This window comes from Empidonax traillii, unplaced genomic scaffold, assembly GCF_003031625.1.
Source record: "Empidonax traillii isolate 1590-97213 ecotype Southwest subspecies unplaced genomic scaffold, ASM303162v1 scaffold1166:size242162, whole genome shotgun sequence".
In the NCBI taxonomy this organism is placed as follows: Eukaryota; Metazoa; Chordata; class Aves; order Passeriformes; family Tyrannidae; genus Empidonax; species Empidonax traillii.
In genome coordinates this window covers 234747-242162 of record NW_020956359.1, presented here as the reverse complement: position 1 = coordinate 242162, position 7416 = coordinate 234747, and positions in this window count along the sequence as shown.

The window sequence follows — 7416 nt, the reverse complement described above, 5'->3', positions numbered from 1 at the left end:
TGTGTCACAGGGATTTGGGGGCTTTCATGTGGTTTTTTCAAGTGTGCTAAATATTCCCAGTTGACCCCAGGCCCTGGGGTACTGGAGGAGCCACTGCAGCCAGTGCCCTGCCGGACCAGCACCAAGCCCACAGGAGCTGATGGCTTCACTGGGTGATCTCAGCACCCACACACACAAAAAAAAAAGTCCTAGAAAAAGACATGGTCCAGATGAGCTGCCTAAACAAATGAGGCTGCTCGGCCGAGTCCAAATTAGAAGCCAAAAAAAGAAAGACAAACCGTGGCTCCAAACAAATAAACAAAGCGAAGCAAGGGCTCGTTTGCATCCCCCAGCCCTCAAACCAACCACAGAGGATATTCTGGGCTGACACGCAGAGGCAGCGTCTCACACCTGGACTGAACCCCGCTGTCAGGGCGCACCGCGCCCCAAAACACCCAAAAACCCTCCCCAGAAATCCCGCCCGGGGCCGTTTCCACCCCGATGCCGCGGCACGGAGGACGCGCTCGTTGCTTTAATTATTATTTGCTGGAGTGAGGCACCGCCAGCAGTGCTGGCTCTGCACCGTGCCGGGCTGAGCTGCTGCCGCCGCCCAGGGAGGGGTTTTGCTGTGATCCCACCGGCAGAGCATCCCCTGAGCATCTCAACAGTGATTCAGAAACGAGAGGAAGGTTTTGGCCGTGTGGTCATGGGCTAAGAGTGGGAAAGGAAGGGGGAAAGCCTCGGGTGTGCTGAGGAGAGCAGCCTCTGCTTAGTTGATTTATTGAATTTATTTATTTTCTTTTTCTGGGTGGTTTTTTTTTTTTTTAAGGCCACCCCGGGCGGCTCGGCGTGCAGGGTGGCAATGCTGCGGCCTCGGGAAGAGAAAGGTGGGTTTTCTATGGAGCAGAAATAGAGGGAAAAGTAAGAAAACAAACAAACCAACCCCGCTGACACAGAGTACCTGGCCTGGCACAGGCTCAGACCTAACCCAGCACTGAGAGCAGGAAAACAGCCCTCAACCCCAGCAAGATCCACTCGGAGAACCCAGAGCAGAGGAATGGTCCTGGTTTCATGGGGTGCAGCTTCAGGACCCCCCTCCTGTCACTGCACTGGGTGTCACACCATCCCCGAGCTCAGCTGTCCAGCCAAGCCAGACCTGAGCCCTCCAGGAGCTCCTGGTCCCATCTGGGACCGCCCTCAGCACATCTGGCTGGACCCTGTGTTGGGAAAAGCCCCGGCAGGGCTTGCCGTGTCTGCAGCATCAGGACCGGGGTGGGGTGGGGGGGTCACCCCACGGGTGTCCCATCCCCATGGGACACCCATTCCCGCGCTCCCGCACACCCTGCACCCACCAGCCGAGCGTGGGGCTTTGTCTCCCTCTAGTGCACGTTGCTCCAGAGCCGCTGGGCCATGGGATGGACTGGTCAGGGCACCCCTGGACGCTACCAGAGCCCCAATGGCCACCCAGTGGCCACCCCATGGCCACCCCCCGGCACCCACCAGCAACGCCCCCGCCCCACAGCAAAGCCTGCAGCAACGTAACAGCACCACTCACACGTCATCCGGCGTGTCCAGGCACCGGGAAAAGCGTCCAAGCCACCTTCTTAGGGCACAGTTTGGTCACAGGACCCCAGGAAACCACCCACCTGCAGCAGCACCCGGTAGTTTCATCATTACAGTGATGCAACTGGGAGTTTTATGGTGTCCCCACACACCTTCTGTATTGACTTTCCCGGTTTGTCCTGTTAAACAAATATCCTGGCAGGGGCACAGGGTGACTGATCATCCTTGCATGGAAATAGCTGTATCCACTGATATATCTATTATTCATTTATTTTTCTATTATTCATTTATTCACTGGGAATTTAGAGGCAATCAGAAAGGCACTCTTGGTCACTTTGCTATAAAAGCATTTTTGATCCTCCTCCTCTGCCAATGTGAACTTGTCTCTCCCGCTTAAAATACATTAATGACCCATTACAGGGCTGGGATCTGCTGCCCTGCTCATGGATAGGAGTGTCTTCGGAGATTTTGAGATTGATACAAATAAACAGGGGCTTGTTAATGTGCTCATTAAGCCAGGGGTGGGCTGGGATGAGGACCGCAACATTTTCCACTCCGAGCTCCCCCAGGGGCCTCTGCGATAGTAGATGTTGATGCCTAAAAATAAGTGACATGCCAGGCTCTGCTGCCCTGCACCAGCAGGATTCAGACAGTGCCAGGGAATGCCAACGGCGCAGGGACAGGAGGGTCACTTCCCCAGGGCCAGGAGAAGTCACCTGGACCACAGAGCTGGGCCAAAGGGTGACCTCAGCCCTGGGAAACGTCGGGACAGTGAGTCAGTGCCCACCAGGCACCATCCCAGACCTGTCACTGTCTGCAGGGACAGGGAGAGCCCCGCTGCAGGGACAGGGTCCTGGCAGCTCTCACAGCTGTGTGACAACCCCTCGCTTCTGTTTTCCTGTTCCCAGCAGTGGCCACCCCACGGGTGGCCTTTCCCCGCTTCCCCCTTTGCTCCTGGCCTGAGGTCACACCAGTCCCGGCTCCTCAGGGGTCACGACCCCGCTGCCAGCAGCTGCTTTTGCACAGCTGACTGTCCCTCACCCCTGGGAACCACCCCAAGCGTCACCCAAGGCTGCTCAGCAAGGCAAGGGCACAGCAGGGCCCACTGTGAACCCAGAACCTGTCCTTGACCACCGACACGACTTCCCTCAGCCCCACCAGCTGAGCAGGGTCACCATGACCTGCCACACAGCTGCCTCTGGGGGCTGTGCTTCGGGACAAAGCCAGACCAGGTGGTTCACCAGCATCCTACTTCTTCTTCTTCGGTGTCTCGGCTCTTCTCCCACTTCCATAAGCTGTGGGGGAATGGGCTCGGCGAGCGCCTCAGCCCACCATCAACCCATCTTCCCGGAGAGCAGGTCACCTCTGAGCATCCCCAGTGTCTGGGGGCAGCTCCCCAGACAGGCTGCACACCCTGCCCTGAGCCCACAGGGTTTTGGGGCTGGAACAAAGTGATAAAATCCCCAAGAGAGAAAGAAGAGCCTGGGTCAGAGCCAGGAAGCGACTCCCTTTCCTCCCAGCTGCTAAATGGACTTGGAGCCTCTGCAAAGGGCGAGTCCTTCACAGCACAAAGGGCCCAGGAGGGGTCAGGGATGGGGTTTGGAGCGGGTGCTTGACCCTAAAGGCTTTCTAGGGGCACCAAGCTCTCCCCCAGAGGCTGCATCCCAACCCCAGCCCTGGCTGCCCACTGAGCTGGGCCGTGGATCAGGCAGTGCTGCTGCACAGCATCCCCAGGGCTCACCCACAGCACTGCCAGTGGCACTTGGATGGCAGCTCACAGCAACTGCAGTCCTAAAAAGCCTCTTTTCTTTGTTTTATCCTCCAAATATCCATTTATCATCCTCCTCCAGGGCCGCTGAAGGGGTTGAAGGCTGCCACGGAGAACGCCCCACAGCAGGCAGAAAGCCTCTGGGCCAGGCAGAAAATGTTAATTATTACATTAGTAAAACACATTGAAACCAAAACCAACAAAATAAACCCAAAAGAACCCTTAACCAAAAATGAAAACAACCTCAACACCCCACCCCCACCCCCCCCCACCCACCAAAATGGCAACAGCACGATGGAAAGAAATAAAGTTATTCCTGGCTGCGAACATTCAGGCTCCTGAGCAGGGTCTTTCATAGGTAATTTCTGCTATAATTAACATCTCTGGGGCTAATGGATCCGACTTTCAGGGGGATAAATAGCTGCATTGTTAGCAACCCTCGCTCCTGGCCGTGTCCATCCAGGCTGGGGCTGGACCGGCCGGGAAATCTCCGCTTTCATCTGCCGTCAGCGTCAGCCCAGCTGTTATACCCAGGAAATTAAAACTACTCGCTGCAGTAAAGTTTTAACGTCCGCGGTTTTATTTGACGTCCCGTGACTTATGGGCTGGACTGGATCCCCCCCCCCCCGCCCCTCCTGCTCTGATCTCTCGGATTTATGGGTTTGTAAGTGCCCACGAGAAGGGATGGAGATGTTCGGGGAGAAGGGAGAAGTCCTCCAGCATGGGAGGCAGCGACAAGCCCATGGCAGCAGAGAGGCAAACCCCAAGTGTAGCTCACCCCTGTCTCAAACTGTTCCACGCATTTTTAAGCCTCCCAGCCCGGGTGTATCTCCCTGCAAACTTCCGTGCTGGCTCGTCCATCAGCAGTTTGGGAACAGAGGGGTCCAGAGTTTGCACCAACCAGAGTTTGCACCGCAAAGCAAGGAATTCAGCACCACACCCGAAACCTCGGGGAGAATTACACTCAGTACCCGTTATTCCCTCACAGGGACAAGGAGTTTCGAGCTGCCAGAGGGGAACACCTGGTTTGGGAGAGCCAAAGTGGCTGCTCGGTGCCCCCGGCCATGCTGGGACAGCTGGAGCTACTGCAGCAGCATCCTGGATTTCAGCAGGCAAAGAAATGCTTAACGGATGGATTTTGCATCCATCCTTGTGGCTCCTAGAATATCTTCATAAGCCACAATGTGCCCTTAATCCCACAACAAAATCAAGTCAAAGAGCAATTAATATTCTGATACCTGTGGCTAGCTGAAGTGATATAGAGCTGAAGATTTCTTTTTCCATTTCACTCCAACTGTGGTTTTGTTTTTTTCCAGCCATTCTCTGGTCAGTGGTTTTAGGGGCACCAAGGTTCACTTTTGTGGGTAACCTCCACTGTTAGCTGTTGATTTAATTAACTCAGGCTCCTCTGCCTTCTTGACCATACCAACCCCAGCAGGGCTGGATTTCAAACACAAGATTAAGCTCGTGTTTTTAAATTTAAGCTCAAAAAAATAAGCCCGGTGAAATTAAAAATGACGACTCGGAACGACTGGGCTCCGCAATTCCAGGGTAGCAGCACTGGTTGCTTAATCCTAAACCCGATTAGCCGCAAACATTTGTGACTTGTCTTGCCTAAGCTTGAACGAAGTGTTAATGACCGAAATTCGACAGTAAAAGTCAAGGCACGACCACGGGGATGCTGCGGCAGCTCCCAGAGGCAGCACCAGACAGCAACCCCTGCTGCTCTGCACAGACCTCCGATTGCACCCCCCCAAAAAAACAGGGAATGCTGGAGTTTCTGGGCAGAGAGATAACCCCGCATCCCAGGGAAGGACCCCAGCACAGCCCCCACAACTCCCACCCCCACCAGCAGCGTCTGCAGGTCCGAGCCCAGGTGGGGTTTGGAGGAGAAGCTTCTGAACCCTCCAGGTTTGGAAAACAACCACAGCAGCGTTTATCACTAATCTGTACCCCAGTGAGAAGCCTCCAGGGAGGGGTGGGCACCAGGAGACCCTCAGCGGTGCCCGGGGATGTCCTTCATCCCCCGCTGAACCTCCCGACCTTCGCCAGTAGCCAAACCCCGGGACGAGCAATTGGCCCCGGGCAGTTGCTGCCTTGTTTTTAGCAACCTCGTTGAAATTTAAATTGATTTGTTATTTATCCAACTGACAACAAAGAGAGAAAAAAACAGTCCTAACTCTGTGCGCTGGGGAGATTGGATTCCTGTATCACTGTCAGCTGCATTAACTTACTTCCTGGACCTAAATTCAATTAGGGCAGCATTCCCTAGCATTAATAAATCAATACCAATGCCATTTTGATATATTTTGAATGTCTTTCATTATATATTTCAGGGCAGGGATTAGTGCTGAATTCGAAGTTAATGGGACGTGACAAGGCAAATCAAGTTGGGGAGGCAAAGCCTTCGAGCCGTTGGCTGTAATTGCTTTCTGTTACTAAAGACTGTGGCGGTGAAACAAAGAGCTGCTGAACTTTTCCTGGGGAGTAATCCCAGCCAGGGACTTTGTCTTTTTGCAGGGGGGAAGAGGGGTCAAACAGCAGCAGAAAGGCTCTGGCATTGCAATAAGGACAAGGCATCGAGTCCCTCCTGCAGCAGATTTCGGGATGGGCTCACACGTGTCTCCCTCTGGAGCTGCCTTTAACTTAAAGGGTTGTGGGCAAATTGAATTTGGAGGATTGGTTAGACAATACAGAATTTGTCCCAGATGAGAAATATAGATTGGATATTTGGAAAAAATTCGTTACTCAGGGGGTGGTAAAGCCCTGGCACAGGCTTTCCAGAGCAGCTGTGGCTGTCCCATCCCTGGAAGTGTCCAAGGCCAGGTTGGACGTGGCTTGGGGCAACCTGGAATAGCGGAAGGTGGAGGGGGTGTGAAACAAAGTGATCTTTAAGGTCCCATTCTATACCATTTGCACCCTTAAATCGTAATATAAAAGCCAAAAATCCAGTCCCTCAGCTGGGATTTAACCTCACCGACTCCCCCGGACCTGATTCTGGGCTGGTCCGGGTACAATAATCCCTCGATACAAAAATCAACCCCCCCCCCCAGCTGCTCCTCCTCGCTGCGCTGCTGCCTCTCAGATTGATCAGGGCAGGTGGAGCCACTGGTTTATCAGCTGGAACCCTGGCCATCAATCACTCACTTTGGCCCCTTGCAAAGCATTAGTGAAGCAATTTCTCAGGGCGGCTCTTTTGGGGCCGTAAACCAGGCACCTCGCGAGGCGCAGCGCGAGACCCTCGAAGGGCTTAAAAGCATTTGCCAATTATGAGTGGCCTGAAGGGAGCCATTCCTGCTGCATCTGGGGATGAATGAAGATGGAAAATAATAGTGTATCAGTGGCGTTGAGACTCTGCTGTATTAATCTTTTAAGGACTGAAGTTGCTCGGCCCTCTCGGAACAGGAGTGGCGCTGGGACTCCTCTGGGTTTTGGGGCATTAGAAGGGGAAGAAGGTGGAGCCTGAGGTGACTGCACAGGGGACAGAGACATGCAGAGAAGGGCCCTGACTCTCCACTGAAAACCTTCCTCCTCCACCAAAACCTTCCAAGCTTCAAAGCCCCAGAAAACCCCCAGAGTTTCCTTTTGCCAAGCAAGCCAGCCCCCAAGTCGCATTATCCCACCCATAAAATCAAAATATGCTATTAAGAGCAATTAAGAGCCAGGATTGCCCTTTGAAACCAGGTGTTTCCACTTTCAGGGGCACCGTAAGTTGCAAGAATGAGGGGGTTTATGTAGAATTTCCGTAGCTGACTCGAAAAAAACTAAATAAATAAATAGAAGGAGCCCACTAAAGTGTAGCCCCGAGAAGGCAGGTACAGTGGCATCCTTTTGCAATTCATTAGATCCTTCCTCCTCCGGAGGCAGGTGCTGATCAAGGGAAGGGGAAGGAGGTATAAAAAAGTGCCTCACTGCTGATCAAAACCATTTAGCCCCGACAGAAAAACAAGTAGCTCTTTTTTGCAAGTGGATTCCAAAGCCTCATAAAAGGGCACCAAGAGCGTAATGACCTTATAAATGACCTTATAAACCTCGTCCCCGAGTGCTTTTGGGGCAGCTCAGCTCGGGCTGTGCCTTCCAAAGAGGGACCTGGAGGAGCTTTGCCC